The 26,814-nt window shown below is 38.8% G+C and overlaps 1 pseudogene; it reads right to left on the reverse strand.

Moving 5' to 3' along the window:
- Positions 1–26,814, reverse strand: LOC104238377 (probable purine permease 4; annotated as a pseudogene).

Raw genomic sequence — 26,814 nt, forward strand, 5'->3', positions numbered from 1 at the left:
CTATATAGTCTCTTTCTTTTTCTCCTGCTCTTTCATTTTCATACACATTCCATATAAATATGAAGAAAATCCCCATACACGTAACAAAGTTGAAACTATTTTAGTGTCACCAAAATTATCCCCATACACTATAACCCCACTCAATACATTAACGGCCATTAACGCCGTCATGCAAACTCCCCCTGTCAACGAACTTGTCAAGAACACCATTCCAGCCGTACCCATAAAACATAACTACCACGTCACCACGTTAAATATCACCGTTAATCAGTAAGCTTTTTCACCCAAATCAAACACATTTTTGCTCTCTTTTTTTATCTCCAAAAATCCACCGTCTATAGTCATACCCGCGGTAGCCAAAACCATTACTGCTAATTCTATTACCATTTGCATTTCCACAACCATAGAATAACAATAAACATTTTTATATATTTTTTTCATTAATGGGAGATAAAGAGCGAATAATAATCCAGCACCAACTGTTGAGAAAAATCCTATCAAATACTTTGACTTAGTCAAACCTTTTGGTTTGTCATGGTTTGAACCTAAGGCTAATAAGACGGAACTAAGTGTTAACAAAATAACACAATTTAGATTTGCGTATGTGATTTTTTGTTTAACCATAATTACGGAAGTGATAAGAATGAAAACCAACTGTGACCGTGACGACCCTAATTTCTCCGGGATCGTGATGGCGCCTAACTCTTACAATGCTAGGCAAGCCAACAGATACAGTTCTAACACATTAATCATTAACCAAAATAGTAATTAGCAATAATTAAAACTAAACAGATATGAAGTGCGAAAATTTTATAACAGTTTAAAACACTAATACATGACAACCCCAAAGATCTGGTGTCACAATCCACGAACTTCTAAGAATTTCTACAAATACTCGTTTAAAAGAAATACATATGTTCCGGAAATATAGGAAAACAGGGAAAGTAGGATATAAGGAAGTGGACTCCAGGGTATGCGAACACCGGCAGATCTACCTTGGGTCTCCTGTGGACTAAAGGCAGCAACCTAAACTCTAATCAGTGCGGTCCAGTACCAGGATCTGCACAGTAAGTGCAGAGTGCAGTATCAGTACAACCGACCCCATGTACTAGTAAGTGCCGAGCCTAACCTCGGTGAAGTAGTGACGAGGCTAGGACACGACAAATAACATAAACCTGTGCAGTTAAATCATATACGAGAAAATAACAATAACGGAAATTTAACAGATAATAACGGGAAGGGGAAAAACATGCTGAGGGGACTACGAATATTCTGAATATAGTACAGATCAGGAACTCAGTAAATATCATGCTTTGAACCAACAAAAGTAATAACACAGAAATCACGTGCACGGCATCACCTTCGTGTTTTTACTCTCGTCCTTACCATAAGAAACAACAGAAACGGCATGGCATTACCCTTCATGCATTAACTCTCTCATAACATGGTACGACATCACCCTTCGTGCATTATCAATATCGGAATACGGCACGACATCACCCTTCGTGCATTAACACTTACAGAATATGGCACGGCATCAACCTTCGTGCTTTATCACTCACTCACAAAAGATTGCACGGCATCACCCTTCGTGCTTTACACTCTTCCTCACCCAAACATCATAAACAATAACAACCCAACCAGGGAATCATTAACAAACAACAACCTCGTTTCAACATTTAACTTCACAATATAAATCTCAACTAGAGTCAATACTCAACCAATATCCAATACCAGAAAAACATAATAAGACTTGTTTAACATTAGTAATAACCAGTTTAAGTATGAACAATACGTATAAAGAAACACAATGGTCACAAATATAAGACTCATTTGCATGCTATGACCTGACAACAAAGTATAGATACCCATCACCTCACCTATAAGTCGTACTCAACAACTAAACATGTAGCAAATAAGGCAACAATACCTAATCCCTCAAGCTAAGGTTAGTAATAACACTTACCTAGATTCCACGGCCAAAATCAAGCCTCAATTACTGCTTTACCTCTCGATTCCACCTCCAATCCACTCGTATCTAGTCATAATTAACTCAATCATATCAATTATTGCTAAAGAAATCAATTCCAATGCATAATTACAATTTCCCAATATTTTTCCCAAAAAGTCAAAAACCAACCCCGGGCCCGTGGTCAAATCTCGAAGTTCGGACCAAAACTTGATTAAACATTCACCCCCGAGCCCGAATATACAATTGGTTTTGGAATCCGACCTCAATTTGAGATCTAAATCCCTAAATTTTGAAATTCCTAATTTCTACCCAAAAACACTCGGCTCCACCATAACAAACCCAAGATTCTAAGGTGAAATCTTGTAAAAAGATAAAATAGATTGAAAGAAATAAGTTAAGAATCATTTACCTATGATTTGGCGAAGAAAGGGTCTTTGGAAAATCGCATCTTGAAGTTTAGGGTCTGAAAATTTGAGAAATGAATAAAAAATCCCGTCCAAAATCATTTTTGAACAGTTGTCCAGGACCTGCTATCATCGCAAATGCAAACACTTGTTCGCAAATGCGACCTTTTCCTATTGCAAATGCGATGCTGAACTTCGCAATTGTGAAGGTCCCCTTGCAGCCCCATTGATCGCAAATGCGAAGCTTATTTGCAAATGTGATGCTCGCATTTGCGAGCAAGACTACGCAAATGCGAAGCCTACAGACCTGAAACATACCAGTAATTTTTTTAAGTTTCAAAACAATTCGTAGCCTATTCAAAACTCACCCGAGCCCTCGGGGCTCCAAACCAAACATGCACACAAGTCTTAAAACATCATACGAACTTGCTCACGCGGCCAAATCACCAAAGTAACACCTAGAACTACGAATTTAGCACCAAATTGCATGAATCTCCAAGAAAGTTTCAAAATTTCTAAATTTTCAACCAAAAGTTCGAATCCGGTCAAATAAACTCTGTTTCTCACCAAATTTCATAGACATGACTTAAATACCATAATAAACCTGTACTGGGCTCCGAAACCAAAATACGGGCCCGATACCAAAAAGATCAAACATTATTCAATTTCTAAAAACCATTATATTTTAATTTAACAATTTTCTTCAAAAATTCATTTCTCGGGCTAGGGACCTCGGAATTCAATTCGGGAGATATGCCCAAGTCCCATATTTTACTATGGACCCTCTAGGACCGTCGAATCATGGATCCGGGTCCATTTACTCAAAATGTTGACCGAAGTCAACTTAAATTAATTTTAAAGGCAAAACTTAGAATTTTCTCAAATTTTAGCTTTCCGAAAATGCGCCCGGACTGCACACATAAATCCTGGAGAAGTAAGATGAGGTTTTGAAGGCCTCGGAACCCCGAATTGGGTTTTAAAACATGAGATGACCTTTTGGGTCATCACATTTTTCACCTCTAAAACAATCGTTCGTCCTCGAACTCCCAGGTAGCTGCCTCAACAGGCTGACCTCTCCACTACACACGAACTGAAGTATAACTCTTGGATCTCAACTGATGAACCTGCCTATCTAAAATGGCTATTGGCTCCTCATCATAGGTCAAATCTTTGTCCAGCTAGACAGTGTTGAAATCTAATACGTGGGATGGATCGCCATGATACTTCCGAATCTTGGAAACATGAAACATTGGATGTACCGCTGATAAGCCTGGTGGCCACGCAAGTCTGTAAGCCACCTCTCACACTCGATCAAGAATCTCAAAAGGCCTTCATGGGCAACACCCGAAGCAACACTCTCTCACCGACCATGAATGCCACTTCACGAACCTTACGGTCGGTATAACTCTTTTGCCTGGACTGAGCTACACGAAGTCTATCCTAAATGATCTTAACCTTATCCAAAGCATCTTGTACCAAATCTGTACCCAATAACCGAGCCTCTCCCGGCTCAAACCATCCAACAGGCGATCGACACCGCCTACCATATAATGCCTCGTAGGGAGCCATCTAGATACTCGACTGGTAACTATTATTGTAGGCAAACTCCGCTAATGGCAAGAACTGATCCCAAGAACCTCTAAAGTCAGTAACACAAGCGTGTAGCATATCCTCCAAAATCTGAATAGTACGCTTGGACTGTCCGTCCGTCTGAGGATGAAATGTTGTGCTCAACTCAACTCGCATACCCAACTCATGTTGTACTGCCCTCTAGAAATGCGAAGTAAACTATGTACCTCGATAAGAAATGATAGACCCAGGTATACCATGAAGACGAACGATCTCACGGATATAAATCTCTACCAACCGCTCCGAAGAATAGGATACTTCCACAAGAATGAAATGCGCTGACATAGTCAGCCTATCTACAATAACCCATACTGCGTCGAACTTACTCTAAGTCCGTGGGAGTCCAAAAACGAAATCCATAGTGATACGCTCCCACTTCCACTCAGGAATCTCAATCTTTTGGAGCAAGCCACCAGGTCTCTGATGCTCGTAATTTACCTGCTGACAATTCAAACACTGAGCTACATATGCAACAATAACGTTCTTCATCCTCCTCAACCAATAATGTTGCCGCAAGTCCTAATACATCATGGCGGCGCCCAGATGAATAGAATACCGGGAACTATGGGCCTCCTCTAGAATCTTCTCCCGAAGTCCATCCACATTGGGCACACAAACATGACCTTGCATCCTCAAAACTCCATCATCTCCAACTGTAACCTGTTTGGCATCTCTATGCCGCACTGTGTCCCTAAGGACAAGTAAATGAGGGTCATCATACTGCTACTTCCTGATACACTTAAATAAGGATGATCGAGTGACTGTACAAGCTAGAACACAACTGGGTTCGAAAACATCCAACCTCACGAATTGATTGGCCAAAGCCTGAACATCTAAAGCAAGTGCTCTCTCACCGACTGGAATATACGCAAGGCTACCCATACTAGCCGACTTCCTACTCAGAGCATCGGCCACCATATTGGCCTTCCTGAGATGATACAAGATGGTGATATCATAGTCTTTCAATAGCTCCAACCACCTTCACTACCTCAAAACTTGAACAAATACTGCAAACTCTTGTGATCCGTGAACACCTCAAACGACACGCCATATAAATAATGCCTCCAAATCTTTAGTGCGTGAAAAATGGCTACTAGCTCCAAGTCATGAACTGGATAATTCTTCTCGTGAATCTTCAACTGCCATGAAGCATATGCAATAACCTTACTATTCTGCATCAATATCGCACCAAGTCCAATACGAGATATGTCACAATATACTATATAGGGCCCTGAACCCGTGGGCAATACCAACATCGGTGCCGTAGTCAAGGCTGTCTTGAGCTTCTGAGAGCTCACCTCATACTCGTCCGACCATCTGAACGGGGCACCCTTCTGGGTCAACCTGGTCATCGGGGCTGCTATAGATGAAAACTTCTCCACAAACCGACGTAATAACCTACCAAGCCCGAGAGACTCTAAATCTTTGTACCTGATGTGGGTCTATGCCAATCCTTGACTGCTTCAATTTTCTTAGGGTCCACCTGAATACCATGTACTGATACAACGTGACCCAAGAAAGCAACTGAACTCAACCAAAACTCACATTTCGAAAACTTAGATATAACTAGCCATCTCTCAAGGTCTAAAGAACGACTCGAAGATGCTGCTTATGTTCCTCTCGGCTGTGGGAGTAGATCAAGATATTATCAATAAAAAAAATCACGAAAGAATCCAAATAGGGCTTGAAAACTCAGTTCATCAAATCCATGAATCTTGCCGGGGCATTTGTCAACCCAAATGACATCACTAGGAACTCATAATGCCCGTACCGAGTCCGAAAAGCTGTCTTAGGGACATCGGATGCCCTAAACCTCAACTGATGGTAGCCAGACCTCAAATCAATCTTTGAAAACACCTTTGCACCCTAAAGCTGATCAAATAAATCATCAATCCTCGGCAATAGATACTTGTTCTTGATGGTGACTTTGTTTAATTGCCGATAATCTATGCATATCCATATCGATCCATCCTTTTTCTTTACAAATAATACTGGCGCACCCCAAGGCGAGACACTGGGCCTAATAAAGTTTTTATCAAGAAATTGCTCCTTCAATTCTTTCAACTCTAGCGGGGCCATACGGTATGGCAGAATAGAAATGGGCTGAGTGCCCGGAGCCACATCAATGCAAAAGACAACATCCTTGGCGGGTGTCATCCCTAGCAGGTCTGCAAGAAATACCTCTGAAAACTCACGAAAAAACTGGTACAGAATCTATGGAAGAAACCTCTGCACTAGAATCGCGAACATAAGCCAAATAAGCCAAACACCCCTTCTCGACCATACGTTGAGCCTTCATATAAGAAATGACCCTACTGGTAGAATGACCAGGAGTCCCTCTCCATTCCAGGCAACCCCGGCAAGGCTAAGGTCACAGTCTTGGCGTGACAGTACAATATGACATGATAAGGTGACAGCCAATCCATCCCCAAAATGGCATCAAAATCGACCATATCAAGAAGTAGGAGATCTACAGGGGTCTCAATACCCCCAATAATAACCACACACAAGCGATAGACATAATCTAAAACAATAGAATCACCCATCGGTGTGGACACATATACAAGAGCACTCAAAAAATCATGAGGCACAACCAAATACGTAGCAAAATAAGATGATACATAGGAGTATGTAGACCCTGGATCAAATAGAGCTGAAGCATCTCTATTGCAAACTGAAACCATACCTATGATAATGGTATCGGATGCCTCGGCCTCAGACCTAGCTAGGAAAGCATAACATCAGGGCTTGGCCTCACCACTCTGAACTATATCCCTACGACGGCCTCCTGCTAGCTGGCCTCCACCTTTAGCGGCCTGACCTCCACCTTTGTCACGACCCAAAATCCACCAGTCATGATATCACCTAACCCAACCCTCTAGGTAAGCCAATTAATAATTATCCAGCTTTATTTAACTTAATAAAATAATTAAACAAGAGAATTATCTAAATCTTATACATTTCCCAAGGACTGGTAGCACAAATCATGAGCTTCTACGAATAGAGTTTACAAAGAAACAATAGAACAATTACACAGTCTGTTTGAAAAGTACATAAATAGAATTTTATAGTCTAAGGCTACCGTGAATAAGAGGCAGCTACAACAGAAACGCGGGTATGCCTTCAAATCCAGCAACCATCGAACGTAGCAACATCAGCATCCGGGATATGCGCGCACTGTGTAGGAAGTGCAGTATGAGTACAACCGATCCCATGTACTCAAAAAGTAACAAACCTACCTCAGGTTGAAAGCAATGACGAGCTAACACAGGATCGGGTCCAAAGCCAATATTTCCACAATAGTTCGTAACAACATAAATGCAAGTATAAAAGAGATATCTCAAAAGTAAAATACTCAGCTCGTTCACAGTTCCAGAAAATGGTTGTGCTTTCAAATATCTCAATGAAAGAAAATCCCAAATCTCTTACCAAAAATGGCAAAAGTACGAGTAAGTTTGAAAACTGTAATTTTTCAAATATCCTTTCCACAATAATTACGAGTAAGTTTGAAAACTGTAATTTTCCAAATATCCTTTCCACAATAAATAAAAAATTCATTTTCTTTCCAAATAACAGGTATAAAATGCCTCTCCATGCACACATATCAATGTATATAATAGTCATGAATGACGTGATAGTATATAGCATGAGGAAGAATGCATCTCTATGCCTGTATGTCATGTATGCATGTGAATGCCATGTATCTCAGAGATGAAACATGTACTCACACTTTCAGAGTAGTCAATCTCATTACCTTGCATCCTCTCTTACTAAGCTCAATACTCAACACACTAATCACTCAGCACTGTATAATAACTGTTGCGGCATGCAGCCCGATCCATATATATATATAGTCGACTGCGCTCACTGGGGTTGCACAGATTCTGGAGGGTCTCCTATAGCACAAGCGCTACATCGCTGCGGTGTGCAGCCCGATCCATATATCGTTGCGGCGTGCAGCCCGATCCATATGTCGCTGCGGCATGCAGCCCGATCTATATGTTGCTACGGCGTGCAGCCCGATATAAATATATATATATGGATCGGGCTGCACGTCGCAACATATATATATATATATATATATATATATATATATATATATATATATATATATATATATATATATATATATATATTGTTGCGACGTGCAGCCCGATCCATATATATATATTTATATCCTCACAATTAGGCCCTCGGCCTCACTCAGTCATCACTCTCTACAGTCTCGCTCACGGGCTCAAAATATCATAAAACAAGCCCGACAACAATGATATGATGCATCAACAACAGCTGAGACTGAGATACGATATGAATGCATTAATATGACTTAGTACAAAATATCAATGGAAATCAGTGAGATGACAGTAAGAAATAACCACTACAGGTACAAACAATATCATCATAAAGTCTAAACATGATATTTAGCATGATTGACATCTCAATTACTTTATCACATGATGAAAACACAAATATCAACAAAATAGGGCCACTATACAGGTCCATGGGAACAACAAAGTCCCATTTCACAGGGTGCACGCCCACACACCCATCGCCTAGCATGTGCATCACCTCAATACCAATCACATAACATATATTTCGGGGTTTCATACCCTCAGCACTAAGCTTAGAAGAGTTACTTATTTGAAACAAGCCAATTCTGACACTGAGCAAGCTAAGCGATGCTCCAAGAATCCAATCACGCGTGTTCTAACCTTTGAATGGTTTGAAACTAATCAAAAACAACTCGAATACATCAAATAATGCTAAAGCAACCAATCACAATCGAAAAAGGTCAAATCTTTAATCAAAAGTCCAAAATCAACCAAAAAGTCCAACCCGGGCCCGCACCTCAGAACCCGACAAAACTTGCAAAATTTATCAACCCATTCAATTACGAGTTCAACCATACTAGTTTCATTCTAAACCGACTCCGAATCGGTGTTCAAAACTCAAAAGTTCATATTATGAAACTTTAGGCCAAAACCCCAATTTCCTCTTTAAAATTCATCAACCAAAAGCTAAAATCGAAGATAGATTCATGAAATATAACCAAAACTGAGTAGAGAACACTTACCCCAATTTATATGCTGAAAAATGCCTCAAACAATTGCCCAATTCCGAGCTCCCCAACTCAAAATATGTTAAATGCATAAAACCCTCGTTTTAACACTATTCTGCCTCGTTTCTTATGCCAAAAGATCTTGAAACTCATTTTTAATACCTCCAATGGATTCCTTGTGAAATTATAGTCAAGTTAGGCTCTTGAATCACTCCATTTGACCTTATATAGAAGGAGATATGTTGGTTTCAATATTTAAAAATAGTGCAGATTTTTAAATATGCAGCAGTGACAATTTCGTAATTCATCTGAAAAATCTGACAACCCAATTCTTAGTAAAATGACCATAAAATCCTCATACGATGTCCAAATTTGACGATTCTTTTTGCTATGGCTCCGTAATTACGATACGGATCTAATGCTTAAATAAAAATAGAAACGGAGCTTATTTGTTCAATGTGGTACCATTTATGCTTGAAGAAATAACGTCGAAACATAAGAAAAAAGAATGCAACACAACCCAAACCTATCCGAAACTCACCTGAGCCCCTCAGGACTCCGTCTAAACATACCAAAAAGTTCCATATCATAATACTGACCTACCCGAGGCCTTAAAATACACACATAACAATATCGAAACGATGAAATGCACCTCAAATCAAACTTAATGAACTTTCGAACTTTCGACTTCCAAAAACTCACGCCGAAACATATCAAATCAACTCGGAATGAACCCAAATTTTGCACACAAGTCCTAATACATCATACGGAGCTACTCGTGCCCCCAAACTACCGAACGAAGTGTAAATGCTCAAAACAACCAGTCGGGTCGTTACATTTTCCCCCACTTAAACATACATTCGTCCTCGAACATGCCTAGAATTGTTTCAAAAGCCATCAAATTGTCGTGTAACCTAATTATGCACATACCCGAGGGTGATCCCACATCACCCTATCACATATAGATCTGATAACACAACATGAATGAAATTTCTTAATCCAACCTAGCCCATAAGCCTTTGAATCTAATTTCCACATCCAAAATTTTATATAAGATCAGAATCTCGCATCTACACATTGTATAAGTCTGAACAAGCTGTATCAAGCCATAGCCATAACTCAAGATGAAATCGCATGATATACCATATAACTCAAACACTCATAACGATAACTTCAAATCATAGTAGCTGCTCAAAATAACCCAATACCGGTAATAAACCTCTGATCAAATAGAGCCTCATTCTAACACCTTCATATACTACCAACGATGAAAGAAACACGCATAAACTCATAACCATTCTCCAGACCAACAAGTTATGGAATTGCCTCTCCTTTGATAAGAACTATAGCAAATTTCTAAGCCGATCAACATCAATATCCTTCCAAATATACCGCAGTCTGATCCGATAGTACCATTCTAGGTACGATGACCTCATTCCATCTAACATAATCACTCTAGTGATATGACACATTAATACAGTCTAAAGCCGCAACTCGTGCAATCCGTGCACCAATAAGTAACATTCCAAATGTACTCAATCAAGGAAAATGACTCAGACAAAGGAACTATCTCGCAAGCTCAATAGGTACCGCTACAAAGCAATGCTAAGAACCTATCACACACCGTAAAACCAAAATACACGAATCTAACACAAAAGATCATGTCTCAGCATAACTCCGCTACAATGCGTGACCCATCCAAATGTTGGTCCATATTATGTACCTCGAGCCACCCCGCTCAAAATCAATAACCATGCAAAATTCGACATCAAGCACCCAAAGTGCATTACCATAACCATGGAGAGAAAATAATGCAATACCACAATCAGGAAAGAACATAGCCAACACGCAATAAATCATGCAATACCCAATACTCATCTCGCTCAAATTCCGCTATAAAGCTCAAATAGAACCGCACTATATGTGCATATAACCAACGAATCACAACTCCTTGGAGCATAGAAGAGTAACTCATAGATCATTTCAGAACACGAATAAGTTCAACAATAACCAAATGGCATATCCCTCAACAATAGCAGTATAGAGCTAACCAATCCGACTCGTTATAGAATACACATCCTAATGGGTCCTACCAATGGACCCCCAAATCAACTCTGGTCACCCACAAATAGATAAATAATCCTTCGAAAGTCCACAATGACTAAATCATAACACATACTATCACCTGGCTAGCTTCGGCCACACTTCACAGTCCATAATCATGCAACAATCTACTCCTGAGAGCTCCTAGTCTCCAAATCCATATAACCCATGAATCACCATATCTGATCCCAACGCCACCGCCTGAATGTCTAACATATCTCTCATACACGATCAACCCATGAGGAATACCTCTATAATTCTTCTGTGTCATAAAGCAAAATTTGAACACCAACAGTCGATCAACTAGGAGAGTGTCGTAATACCAATAAAGTATCCATAAATCAAAATGCATCCCCCCTTCTGAAATGTATACTCTCATCAAGCCATACCAAATAGTAATGTTATTTACCTAGTCATCTGAAACTGTCCATGTTTCCTAAGGACTCATGACCTCCCCTTCTAAACTGAACCGTGATCTTACACATGCAAATCTCAATCCTACACAACACACCGCATATACTATGCCATCATACGAAAAATACTAGAACTTTGTAATCCACTCCGAGTCACAAACAGCTACTTACTTAATTAGCCAAGAACTTTCCATTTGATTTCATCCGGAGAAAATCACTATACATTACATGCTCCTCACGCCAGTAGAAAATATACATCTCAAAACGTGGTAGAAACCATCGAGAACTCTCCAAAATCCATTTGCAAATAACCAAACCATCATAACTAAATCTCTCTAACTCAACCAAGCCATGCCGGCCACCAAAATCCAAGAGTACTGCCACAAAACACCTGTAGAAACTCACTACCTCATAAGGACCAAAAGAGCCAATCGCATCCATTACCATGCCGATCCAACCTACTACCAAGTTGCCCTATTTATCCTAATTCATTCTGAATTACCTTCAAATTGATAATTCTCCTTACCATAATACCACAATCCTCAACCAAAACTCACCACACGAGACCCTAGCATAAACCACACCGCCCTAAGGCTCATAAGCCGTTGAATGCTCTCTTAATCACCCCAAAAGTATCACAACCGAGATACCCACTCTGAATAGACCTTCTGCGAATCTAAAGTCATTACATTCGCCTTCCTGATACTAATATGTAGAATCCATAATGATATAGAAACGCCACAAGTCCTGACATCCTCCAATATGAATCTCAGTTTCTAGCCAAAAACACATCCTGAAGATTCCAAATTGCCACGCTCAAATCTTGAATTCATTTGAACCATTCTCGAGAGTCTTCCACTCTGCTCAAATCTCAATTAGACTGACCAAATGGACCGAATGACCGGTGCCCCATTAGCACTCCAACACACAAGGAAGTAACTCCACCTTAATGCAACCAAATATGTTCCTTCTCCATACACATTACATCCTTCACCAATAATAACTCAAATCATTCCGTGATTCTCATATACTCATAAAGTTTACCCAGAATTTACTTTACTCAAGTCATCATCGATCTCACCCTCTGCAGAACATAACTCATTCACAAGTATACCTCAAATCGAAACCAATATAACACATAACCGTGAAATCAACTTATCAATAGTGTACTCCCCCACTTGGCTCAAAGCCATAGATCAAAACACACCATAAATCCCAATGCCTATACTTTATTACAACCATAATATCGCAGTGAGATTCAACTAAATCCTCCATAAGTTCATGCAACATAAACCATATAATACCTCAAATAATTTGCAAATCTCGCGTTCATCCTCATAACAGTCAAGTCCACTCTCATAAGCAATCCAAACTCAAATTGCAATACATATTTCACTGGTAAAAGAGAACTCTCAATAAACAATCATAGGGATCACACAAACCTCAGGATACCCCGCAGGAGATAGCCCACCTACTTTGCCTCAAATCGACCTCTCTCTATACCCTTCCACGGTCATAAACATTATGCAATCACTTAATCTTCTTGAGTCTGAACTCATATAGCGATATGAAATCTACTTCACTCCTCAACTAATCAACATGAAAAGACCCTTCAACAAACTCATAACTCAGGACTATACATTAAATCAAGATGGAAATCAAGCACCAAATAGTTCTTTCTACACTCCAAGAAGACCATTCTCGTCACATTCAAGCATATGAACATATCTCGTAGTCACATCATACTCATCACGTAGCCATCTAGCCATAAATTCTATGAATAGGGATACTGTCGGACATATAAATCCAAAAGCACGTGCTCACACAATCAACACCTCTGTGCTCAAACCACAGTCAAAACTCGACCTCAAGTCCTCCAGACTGGCCCATATCAGCATACCAAAATAACATCTCGCACCTCTTCCATGGAATCACAAGCCATCGATGTACAGCTGATACCGAGCGCTCATATGCGCATACGAATGCGTGAAAGGAATTCAAAGAGTCACGTTTCAAGTTGAATCAATACCGCACGATAAGGAAAGAAAGATGGGAAGTATATCCTAAATGTCATGTAGCCTCTCGAAGATAGATATGGACGCCATCATACCGATCCGCAAGACTCTACTAGACACTTGCTCATGACTTGTAGAACCTATGAATCTAGAGCTATGATACCAACTTGTCACGACCCAAAATCCACCAGTCATGATGGCACCTAACCCAACCCGCTAGGTAAGCCAATTAATAATTATCCAGTTTTATTTAACTTAATAAAACAATTAAAGAAGAGAATTATCTAAAGCTTATACATTTTCTAAGGACTGGTAGTACAAATCATGAGCTTCTACGAATGAAGTTTACAAAGAAACAATGGAACAATTACACAGTCTATTTGAAAAGTACATAAACAGAATTTTATAGTCTAAGGCTACCGTGAACAAGAGGCAGCTACAGCAAGAACGCGGGTACGCCTTCAAATCCAACAACCATCAAACGTAGCAGCATCGTCATCCGGGATCTGTACGCACTGTGTAGGAAGTGCAATATGAGTACAACCGACCCCATGTACTCAAAAAGTAACAAACCTAACCTCAGGTTGAAAGCAGTGACGAGCTAACACAGGATCTGGTCCAAAGCCAATATTTTCACAACAGTTCGTAACAACATAAATGCAAGTATAAAAGAGATATCTCAAAAGTAAAATACCCAGCTCGTTCATAGTTCCAGAAAATGGTCATGCTTTTCAAATATCTCAGTGAAAGAAAATCCCAGATCTCTTACCGAAAATGCCAAAAGTACGAGTAAGTTTGAAAACTATAATTTTCCAAATATCCTTTCCACAATAAATAAAAAATTTCATTTTCTTTCCAAATAACAAGTATAAAGTGACTCTTCATACCCACATATCAATGTATATAATAAGTCATGAATGGCGTGATAGTATATAGCATGAGGAAGAATGCATCTCTATGCTTGTATGTCATGTATGCATGTGAATGTCATGTATCTCAGAGATGAAATATGTGCTCACACTCTCAGAGTACTCAATCTTATTACCTTGCATCCTCTCTTACTAAGCTCAATACTCAGAACACTAAATCACTCAGCGCTGTATAATAACTGATGCGGCGTGCAGCCCGATCCATATATATATAGTCGACTGCGCTCACTGGGGGTGTACAGACTCCGGAGGGGCTCCTATAGCCCAAGCGCTATATCGCTGCGGCGTGCAGGCCGACCCAATATCGACGCGGCATACAGCCTGATCCATATATCATTGTAGTGTGTAGCCCGATCGATACATCATTGCGGTGTGCAGGCCGATCCATATATTACTGCGGTGTGCAGCCCGAACTATACATATATATTGTTGCGACATGCAGCCCGATCCATATATATATATATTTATATCCCCACAATCAGGCCCTCGTCCTCACTGAGTCATCACTCTCTCCAATCTCGCTCACGGGCTCAAAATGTCATAAAACTAGCCCGACAACAATGATATGATGCATCAACAACAACTGATACTAACATACGATATGAATGCATCAATATGACTGAATACAAAATATCAATGGAAATCAGTGAGATGACAGTAAGAAATAACCACTATGGCTACAAACAATATCAGCATAAAGCCTAAACATGATATTTAGCATGATTGACAGCTTAATTACTTTATCACATGATGAAAACACAAATATCAATAAAATAGGGCCACTATACAGGGCCATGGGAACAACAAAGTCCCATTTCACAGGGTGCACGCTCACACGCTTGCCGCCTAACATGTGTGTCACCTCAATACCAATCATATAACATGTATTTCGGGGTTTCATACCCTCAACACTAAGCTTAGAAGAGTTACTTATCTTAAACAAGCCAATTCTAACACCGAGCAAGCCAAACGATGCCCAAAAATCCCATCACGCGCGTTCCAACCATCGAATGGCTCGAAACTAAACAAAAACAACTCAAATATATCAAACAATGCTAAAGGAACCAATCCCAATAGAAAAAGGTCGAATCTTTAATCAAAAGTCCAAAATCGACTAAAAAGCCCAACCCAGGCCCGCACCTCGGAACCCGACAAAACTTACAAAATCTGTCAACCCATTCAATTACGAGTTCAACCATACTAGTTTCACTCAAATCTGACTCTGAATCGGTGTTCGAAACTCAAAAGTTCATATTATGAAACTTTAGGCCAAACCCCCCAATTTCCTCTTTAAAATTTATCAACCAAAAGTTAAAATCGAAGATAGATTTATGAAATATAACCAAAACCGAGTAGAAAACACTTAACCCATTTCATATGCTGAAAAGCACCTCGAAAAATTTCCCAATTCCGAGCTCCCCAACTCAAAATATGTTAAATGCATAAAATCCTCGTTTTAACATTGTTTTGCCTCATTTTTGGTGCCAAAAGATCTCGTAACTCACTTTTGATTCCTCTAATGGATTCCTTGTGAAATTCTAGTCAAGTTATGCTCTTGAATCACTCCATTTGACCTTATATTGAAGGAGATATGTTGGTTTCAATATTTGAAAATAGTGCAAATTTTTAAATACGCAGCAGTGGCAATTTTGTAATAAATCTGAAAAATCTGGCAACACAATTCTTAGTAAAATGACCATAAAATCCTCATAAGATGTCCAAATTTGACGATTCTTTTTGCTATGGCTCCGTAATTACGATACAGATCTTATGCTTCAATAAAAACAGAAATCGGAGCTTATTTGTTCAATGTGGTACAAATATGCTTGAAGAAACGACGCGAAACATAAGAAAAACGAGCGCAACACAACCCAAACCTATCTGAAACTCACCTGAGCCTATCGGGACCCCGTCTAAACATACCAGAAAGCTCTATATCATAATACGGACCTACTCGAGGCCTCAAAACACACATATAACAATATTGAAACGACGAAATGCACCTTAAATCAAACTTAATCAACTCGGAATGAACCCAAATTTTGCACAGAAGTCCTAATACATCATACGGAGCCAATCGTGCCCCCAAACTACCGAACGAAGTGTAAATGCTCAAAATGACCAGTCGGGTCATTACAACCTCTAATAACTTGACCTCGACCTCTAGCTTCCTGACCCATACACCTAGCTGGTTGAGAGGGCGGTGGGACACCCGGTGCCGGAACCATGGCATGAGAACCCTGATGCTGAGAACTGCCCGATGCTTGAGGGCAAAATCTAGCAATGTGCCTCGGATCGCCACAAGTATAATAGGACCTCGGCTGCTGAGACTGATGACCCTGAAACTGACCCTAACGGCCTGAGTAACCACCCTAAAAACTCTAGAGAGGAGGTGCACTGATAGGAGCTGGTGATGCACTGTAGGGTAGCTGATCAGAGTACTGCATATGAGAGCAACGACCACCTGAAGCACCGTGAGAAGCCTGAAGTGCAGAATGAAATGCCCTGGGAGGATGGCCTCTACCAAAAGAATCCCCGCCTCCAGACAAGGCAACACTGAACCTACAAGAATGACGAGGCCTCTTGTCGGACCCCTGACCACTCCCGTGAGCTAGAACCATCTTAACCCGCCTGGCCACATTGGCCGCATCCTGAAAAGAAATCTCGCTCCCTGTCCCCTTAGGCATCTACAATCTGATAGGCTGAGCGAGTCCCTCAATAAATCTCCTCTCTCTCTCTCTCTCTCGGTGGGTAGTATAAGAAACGAGCCAAATCAACAAACTTAGTCTCGTACTGAGTGACAGTCATAGAACCCTGCTGAAGATGCTTGAACCGCCTGCGGTAGTCCTCTCTCTGAGTGATAGGAAGGAAATTCTCGATAAATAGCTGAGAGAACTGGACCCAAGTCAAGGCAGGGGACCCAGCTGGTCTAGTCAACACAAAATCATTCTACCATCTCTTGGCGAACCCTACCATCTGAAATACAGCAAAGTTGACCCTATTGGTCTCTACTATCCCCAAGTTCTGCAACACCTCATGGCAGTGGTCAAGATAATCTTGGGGGTCTTCAGAAGCTGCCCCACTGTAATAAACCAGGAAAAGATTGGTGAATTTATCCAACTTCAACAAAACCTCAGAAGACATAGATGATCCACCAGCGTCCTGATCCGCAACAACTGGCTGAGCTACTCCCACTAGCTGAGCTGCTAGAGTTTGGAATTGAGGAGCCATCTGCTCCAGAGTGTGGGTAGCGGGAGTCTGAGCTCCTCCCACGGCCTGAGAGACGGCTGATGCTACAGGGAATGTGCCAGTCTGAGCTACGCTCTCTATAAGGCCCACTAGACGGACTAAAGCATCCTGAAGTACCGGGGTAGCGATGAATCCCTCGGGAACTTGAGCTGGCCCTGCTGGAACGGTTTGAGCCGGAACCTTATCATCGAACTCCACTTGAGGCTCCGCTGCTGGTGTTGCTGCTCGAGCTCTAGGCTGAGCCCTGCCCTTGCCTCGGCCTCTAGCACGGCCCCGGCCTCCTCCTCTGCCCCTCGTAGGAGTTGCCGCTGGGGGATCGGGCTGCTGATAAGTTGATGAAGCGGTACGTATTCTCTCCATCTGCAAAAGAACAAAGTAGAAGTTCAATTAGCATTGAGAAATCAAATCGCACGACAGAGAAGAATAGATGTGAAGTTATTTCTAAACTCTGTAGCCTCTGGGAGATAAGCATAGACGTCTCCGTGCCGATCCCTCAGACTCTACCTAGCTTGTTCGTGGATTGTGAGACTTAGGCAACCTAGTGTTGTGATACCAACTTATCACGATCCAGATTTTCCACTGTCGGGATGTGATGGAGCCTAACTCTTAGAATGCTAGGCAAGCCAACAGATACAGTTCTAACACATTAATCATTAACCAAAATAATAATTAGCAATAATTAAAACTAAACAGATATGAAGTGCGGAAATTTTATAACAGTTTAAAGCACTAATACACAACTACCCTAAAGATCTGGTGTCACAATTCACGAACTTCTAAAAGTTTCTACAAATACTGGTTTAAAAGAATTATATCTGTTCCGGAAATATAGGAAACAGGGAAACTAGGATATAAGGAAGGGGACTCCAGGGTCTGCAAACGTCGGCATATCTACCTTGGGTCTCTTGCGGACTGAAGTCAGCAACCCAAACTCTGATCAGTACGGTCCAGTATCGGGATCTGCACGGAAAGTGTAGAATGCAGTATCAATACAACCGACCCCATGTACTGGTAAGTGCTAAGCCTAACCTCGGCGAAGTGGTGACGAGGCTAAGACACGACAAATAACATAAACCTGTGCAGTTAAATTATATACTAGAAAATAAAATAACGGAAATTTAACAGATAATAACGGGAATGGGGAAAACATGCTGAGGGGACTACGCATATTCTGAAAATAGTACAGATCAGGAACTCAATAAATATCATGCTTTGAACCAACAAAAATAATAACACAGAAATCATGTGTGCGACATCACCTTCGTGTTTTTACTTTCGTCCTTATCATAAGAAACAACAGAAACGGCACGGCATCACCCTTCGTGCATTAACTCTCTCATAACACGGCACGTCATTACCCTTCATGCATTATCAATATCGAAATATGGCATGACATCACCCTTCGTACATTAACACTCATAGAATATGGCACGATATCACTCTTCGTGCTTTATCACTCACTCACAAAACATTGCATGGCATCACCATTCGTGTTTTACACTCTTCCTCACCCAAATAGCAGAAACAATAACACCCAACCAGGGAATCATCAATAAACAACAACCTCGTTTCAACATTTAACTTCACAATATAAATCTCAACTTGAATCAATGTTCAACCAATATCCAATACCAAAAAAACATAATAAGACATGTTTAACATAAGTAATAACCAGTTTAAGCATGAACAGTACGTATAAAGAAATACAACGATCACAAGTATAAGACTCACTTGCATGATATGACCCGGCAACAACGTATAGATACTCGTCACCTCACCTATACGCTGTACTCAACAACTAAACATGTAGCAAATAAGGCAACAATACTTAATCCCTCAAGCTAAGGTTAGCCACAACACTTACCTCAATTCTACGGCTAAAATCATGACTCAATTATAGCTTTACCTCTCGAATCCACCTCCAATCCACTCGTATCTAGTCATAATTAACTTAATAATATCAATTATCGCTAAAGAAATCAATTCCAATGCATAATTACAATTTCCCAACATTTTCCCCAAAAAGTCAAAAACCGACTTCAGACCCCCTTGGTCAAAACTCAAAGTTTGGACCAAAACCTGATTACCCATTCACCCCCGAGCCCGAATATACAATTGATTTTGGAATCCGACCTCAATTTGAGGTCTAAATCCCTAAATTTCGAAATTTCTAATTCTACCCAAAAACATCCAATTCCACCATGAAAAATCCTAGATTCTAAGATGAAATCTTGTAAAAAGATAAAATAGATTGAAAGAAATAAGTTAAGAATCATTTACCTATGATTTGGGGAAGAAAGGGTCTTTGGAAAATCGCCTCTTAAAGTTTAGGGTTTGAAAATTTGAGAAATGAATCAAAAATCCCGTCCAAAATCATTTTTGAACAGTTGCAGATATCGCATTTGCGATCAAGTTGCAAATGCGAACACCGCAAATGCGAACATTTCATCGCAAATGCGAAGAATGTCCAGGACCTACTATGATCGCAAATGCGAACACATGTTCGCAAATGTGACATGTTCCTATCGCAAATGCGATGCTGAACTTCGCAATTGCGAAGGTCCCCTCCCAGCCCCACCGATCGCAAATGCGATGCTCGCATTTGCGAGCCAGACTTTGCAAATGTGAAGCCTGCAGACCTGAAACATACCAGCAATTTTCTTAAGTTTCAAAACACTCCGTAGCCTATTCAAAACTCACTCGAGCCCTCGGGGCTCCAAACCAAACATGCACACAAGTCTTAAAACATCATACGAACTTACTCGCGCGATCAAATTTCCAAAGTAACACCTAGAACTACGAATTTAGCACCAAATTGCATGAATTTCCAAGAAAGTTTCAAAACTTCTAACTTTTCAACCAAAGGTCCGAATCCGGTCAAATAAACTCCGTTTCTCACCAAATTTCACAAACATGACTTAAGTACCATATTAAACCTATACCGGGTTCCGGAACCAAAATACGGACCCGATACCAAGAACTTCAAACATTAATCAATTTCTAAAAACCATTATATTTTCAGTTTAATAATTGTCTTCAAAAATTTATTTCTCAGGCTAGGGACCTCGGAATTCAATTCCGGGCATACGTCCAAGCCCCATATTTTATTACGGACCCTTCGGGACTGTCGAATCACGGGTTCGGATCTATTTACTCAAAATATTGACCGAAGTCAATTTAAATCAATTTTAAAGGTAAAACTTAGTATTTTCTCAAATTTTCACATAAAGGCTTTCTAGAAACGCGTTCGGACTGCGCACGCAAATCGAGAAGAAGTAAAATAAAATTTTAAAGGTCTCGAAAACCCAAATTGAGTTTTAAAATATGAGATGACCTTTTGGGTCATCACAGTGACGATAAAACGAGAGAATTTGTTGAAACGGGAAGATAAGAATTGCCCCAAGAAAATAAAAGGTTGTTAAAACCTAATAAAAAACCAATGAGAATAGAGAATGACAAAATTTTAAGAGTGAAACCAGTAAATGATTTTCTATCAGTGAATTTAAAAACATAAAAAAGTAAATAAATAGGGAGAAAGAGAAAAGGAAAGCAAGCAGACTGAACCCAAATAGAAACTCTACGACTAGAACCTTTGCGATTAAAAAGGAAAGCAAGCAGATTGAGTGTTCTTCCTGCATAAAAGTTTTATTTTATATGAAATTTACTCGTTCAACTAATATAAACTTAAGTCGTAAAAATATCCATTACTGAAGTTTAGCATTCTCTATCGAAGAGTAATATAATTTTTTGGTTTAAACCCAGAATCTCAAATTAAGGATGAATAAACCTTACATTATTCTACAATATCTTTTCGTGATTAGTTAATTCCACCTTTTTCCCTAAAAGAATGTAGTTAATTCATTCAACGACAAGATATATATTTTTGTAAAAAAAGTTAAATTATAAAAAAATTTAGCTATTATTTCCTTTGTTTCATGTTATGTGATACATTGACATTATTACTATTTAGGGGAGTCAAAAGAGGTCTTTCCTTGACCAAGAAATTTTAATTAGTATTTTTTAAAACATATTTTAAATTATTAACTATTGTGATTTAAATTACTTTTTATACAATTTTCAAGTATAAAAAAAAAATTAAGAAACTTGAAGATTCTATTTTTGTATTCATTACCCAAAAAACTATTTATGGTGAATGTCAACAATAGTTTGTATGGTTTATATTAAGTTGCACTAAAAAGGTGAATGTCGATAAATAAACTTAAAATTACAATAAGTAATAACATGAGATCAATTAATTAAACTAGAATTGTAAAAGAATTAATGCATATTATAAATATATTTTTGCATAAAATTGATTGCTTGCACAGCACCACCACACAATCAAGAAAGGAAGGCACAGATGCGAGCATGAGCAAAACCTTTCGGCTAATTATAAGGAGAGGGAGATAGGCTACTTGAGTATCCAATATCACAAATTAACGTGCATGATGATGATAATGATTAATGATGCATTTTTATCATATGATATGTTCAATAAGATTTTCCTTTAAAACAAGAAGGAAATATGATATGTGAAAAAAAAATTGGGACAACTACAAGAAACTAAGAAATTTTTGTCAATGCTGACTTTAATTTCAGGTAATTATTGATTCAAACTCGTGAAGTTACTATTTGAATAGTCGTGATCAACAAGACTTATACCTTAGTAATATCAGTAGAAGCTTTTCACATGATAAGTGTGAATTCGATTCTTACTGTTCCTCTTTTCCTCCAATTCTCCTCCCCCATGTAATTGGTGTGGCAGGAGAGATAGCAAATAATTACATGTGTTCGGAATCATGTTTATTAATGGCCAAATATGACTAAAGAGTGAAATTATTTAAAGCTTTTTCATAAAAGACTGATTTAGTGTTTGGAATAAAGAGTAAAATTATTTGAAGCTTTTAACAAAAGACTGATCTAATTCTTGATTTTTTTATTTTTATTTTTACCATTGATCTTATCATTAGCATAAATGGCTTACATCCAAAACCATCAGTTAAAGAAGGGGACAAAAAGATAGATATACTTAATTTGTAAAAGTTTTTAAGGCCATTAAGTTTAAACTTGACCGCACCTTCTTTTTCTTTTTTAGACAAGTTGAAGGAATGTGTTAACCAAGCTTTCTTCATTATTTTAAGTGGCTTTTAAATCAAAATAGTTTTTAAGCCATAAGTTAGGAATTCTAGCTTTTGGCTTATTTTTGTCATTTTAGCTAAAAAAAATAAGAGCTTAAAAGTACTTTTTTACTCTATTCAAACACTACAAAATGACTTAAAAGTTATTTTGGCTTAAAAGCCCTTAAAATAAGTCAATCCAAATGGGCAAACTCTAACCTAGCTATAACTTTAGTAATTAATATAAAAAATTATTAATAGAAAGAAAATGAACTTTCGCATTCTAATCGAGTCCCCAGACTTAATTGCCTTCAGTGTTTGCGAATGAAGCGGTACGATCAGACATTTCGAAATATAACAATAATTTGGTGGGAATCAGTGCACAACTAGGAAGCTCGCATTCTCTTATAAACTCGTAAATTAAATATATATATATATATATATATATATATATATATATATATAAGGTATAAGAATCTCTAAATGGTGTGGGATCTTTTAGAAAAAATTGTATGAATTTGGCCCGAAGCAGACAATATCACATCATGCTAAAAATATCTTTGGATTGTTTTAGCACAACTTGTATCAAATCCCAGGTTCGGTGGGACGAGTGCTAGCAAAGTGATGGTGCAGGGCGGTCCGCACACAAGAAGAAGCTAGTTGCGGGCTTCGGTTGCCATATTACTCTAACAATGTGGCACATAGTAAATCTCGAAAATTGACCCGTAGACCGTTGGAATGGTCAAATGAAACTTAGTTCGAGGGAAAAACTCGTGGATCGTGGTAGGGGGCCACATGTAACTTAATTCGATGAGAGATTGTTGGGTGCGCGAACAAAGTCTCACATTAGTAACTGAAAAGATTGGAATCCTACATATAAGGTGTATGGATCTCTTAATGGTGTGAGGCCTTTTCCAAAAAAATCATGTGGGCTTCGCCTAAAACGAAAAATATCATAATACATATTAAGAGTATTTTTTAGCCGTTTTAGCACAACAATATAAAACATTTAAGAGAAAAAAAAAAACTAGCTACTCTTTTATTGGGGTGGCAGGATTTCCGGCTGTCCTAAGTACTGCTTTTTCAAGTTAGAAGTTTCACACCCCTTTTTTACAAAACCTCACTAAACCCTCTTTAAAATAATAAAAGGATTTTGTAAAGCTCAAACAAGGGTTTTTCAATTTTGAAAGTGACAAAAGATAGTGCTCAAAAGGATTAACTCAGAGCCGCCACCTGATATTTGTTTCGGTGTGCCAGGTCACCATTTTTAAAATAATTTTCCTTTAAAACACTTTAGACTCCAAACTAAGTCTACACCAGAGATTTGGGTAAGGGGGTTCATTTGACTCGGGAATAAGGTGTTAGGCACTTCCTAAGTCCCGTGAAGGTCATGGTTGTGTACTCGATCTAGTTGGCTTTTAAAATATTCAATTGAGGTAAAAAAAAACACACACACACACACAAGAGGCTAGAGGTCGTCCCCACCTAAAAAGATAAAAATAAACAAAAGAAAATATTAAAGTTCTATTCTACGCTTCCTCACGTCATCCAATCTCTGGTCTTCATTAACATGTACTTCGGGGCATACACCGGATAAAATATATACAAATCCTTCGGGGCATTCCCCGGATAAATTTAACTAAGGGAACAACATCTTGCCTCACAATTAACAGAAGTCCTAAAGCTTACCTACCCAAATGTGGTCGGCCTTATATGCTCCTAGCGAATAATAATAAAACGAGAATAAGTAAATAAGAGAAAAACTAAAATAAATTCAACTCGGGGTCATGTTCTTTTAACTTATCATTTTCATGTATTTAGACCAAGCCCAATTCCTAAATAAGTAAGCAAATTAACACTAATGGGCTAAGTCTTTCTCCCAACTCCCACGGCCCAATTCAAACAATTCATCCACATAAGCAAAATGACAGTATATGACAAAGTAACCATCCGAGAGGACACATATGTTAATGATGGATAAAAGACTTGGCAAAAGACACAAATGAATAAAATAGAAGGAGGAGGAGCAAAGGTAAAGAAAGATGGATTAAAAAATTATAAGAGCCATAGGACACCCCTGGACGACCCAACTTATTAACTTGATTCTGAAGATATCAATTAACATCCAAAAGTCTAACTAATGGAGAATTTTATGATCCTAAGTTTGGTTTTTAATCTTTAACAATCTTTCAACTTAAATTATTCAAGCTCAAACAAATCCATCTCACAACAAAACAGCTTTTCAATTCAACATGCAACAAGTTTCCAGTGTATTCAAAGAGCTCAACGAGTTTCATCAGTATCAACTCCTCATAGTTCCAACAGGATAAAATCGAAACAAAGCGCCACAAATTGCACCAAGAAAATGACGAATTAACTAAACGAAGGCACGACGAATTCCAATTCCACAAACAATTTATGAGTTGCCTAAATCTTTCCAATAGTCTTCACACTAAAGAAAAAGCTAATTTGCTGATTGGATAGTGAACAAAGACATATTGTTTCAGGCCTCTGAATCCCAGGCAGTCATGAAAAGAAACCAAAATGCGCATGACAATTAGCATCCAACGCAAGAAACATGAATTGTGCAGACTCAAACCAATAACGATCAAACAGGCGCATTGAAGGGACACTACGGGTTCACTTCATGTTTAGACCTCAAGGAGATAGTCGAAGATTTCTAAAAAAAAACCTCGCATGAATGAATTGATTAGTTAAACTCAGCCAACAGTCATAGAATCAAGAGGACTTCAGTCAGTCAACACGGATAAGCGAGCAAATCAGAAAATTATACGGACCAGCTGCGAGTCAATTTTAATTCGCAATAAATTTGGTCAAAGCGTCTTATCTCTTACCAAATAAGCACGACTACTTACTATAATGGATTTCAAAATTAGAGGATGTAATGAATTAACAGGCAAAAAAATGCATCAAGCTGAAAGGTGCAAACAAATCCAACAATGTTATAATTTCGAATTGCCTTGCGAAATTCAAATGTTCTCAGCATAAACTAGAAAGAAAATCAATAAAGTTGACAACAGAGTCCAACAATAAACTCAGAGGAACTGGAAACAGGACATTTCATGCATAGGCCAACACCGCATTCCTTTACTCGACGAGACTGAAACTCATGTCATCACCAGACCCTCTCGCACTCGAATCGAATCAGTAAACAAACCAGAATTGCATTAAAATGACAAGTAAAACATATAACCGATTCACAATTTTCGCTACCATCAAAGTAGAAACATACGCCAAATAGATTCAAACTTAGAGACAACTACAGAATATTCCAAAGGGTTCATAGTACTCTAGTCACAACAGCTTGTACCAAATCATGACTTAAGCAGTTTTAAAACTGTCCCAGGCCCCAGCTCTTATCACCATTTAATCGACACCTAAATAAAAAAATAAACAAAATAAAAAAAAACGAAAGAAAGAATTGCACCTAAAAATTGGAATTTCAATTTCTCTAAAGGTTGAGCAGTTACACGAGCAAAAACGAAACTGCAGCTACAGCGGTGTATTAGGAAAAAACTGAATTTACATTGTAGGTGATGTGGCATGACACGTGGACTGGTCAAACGGTCAAAACACAATAAATAGCCAAGAGGTACGGGTGACAACAGATAAGGGAAAAAAAGCAACATTGGTGCGGACCGTTACTAAAATAGGTACGAGTCTCGTACCTATCCAAGTCATCTAAAAACCGAAGATCGGAAGAAGTTGAAGATACGAATCTGATGACGTAAAAGAGTTTAAATATAGCATTAAATATCAAATACGTTAGAATATTTGATATTTAAAAAGAAATGATTGAGTAACGTTTCTTTTAATGTCATTTATTGCTCATAATTGCCTCATTAAGACAAAGACATTACCTCTTCTCCTAGGATTATCTATAAAAGGAGAAGAACTCACCAT

Source organism: Nicotiana sylvestris, chromosome 8 (assembly GCF_000393655.2).
Source record: "Nicotiana sylvestris chromosome 8, ASM39365v2, whole genome shotgun sequence".
Taxonomy (NCBI): Eukaryota; Viridiplantae; Streptophyta; class Magnoliopsida; order Solanales; family Solanaceae; genus Nicotiana; species Nicotiana sylvestris.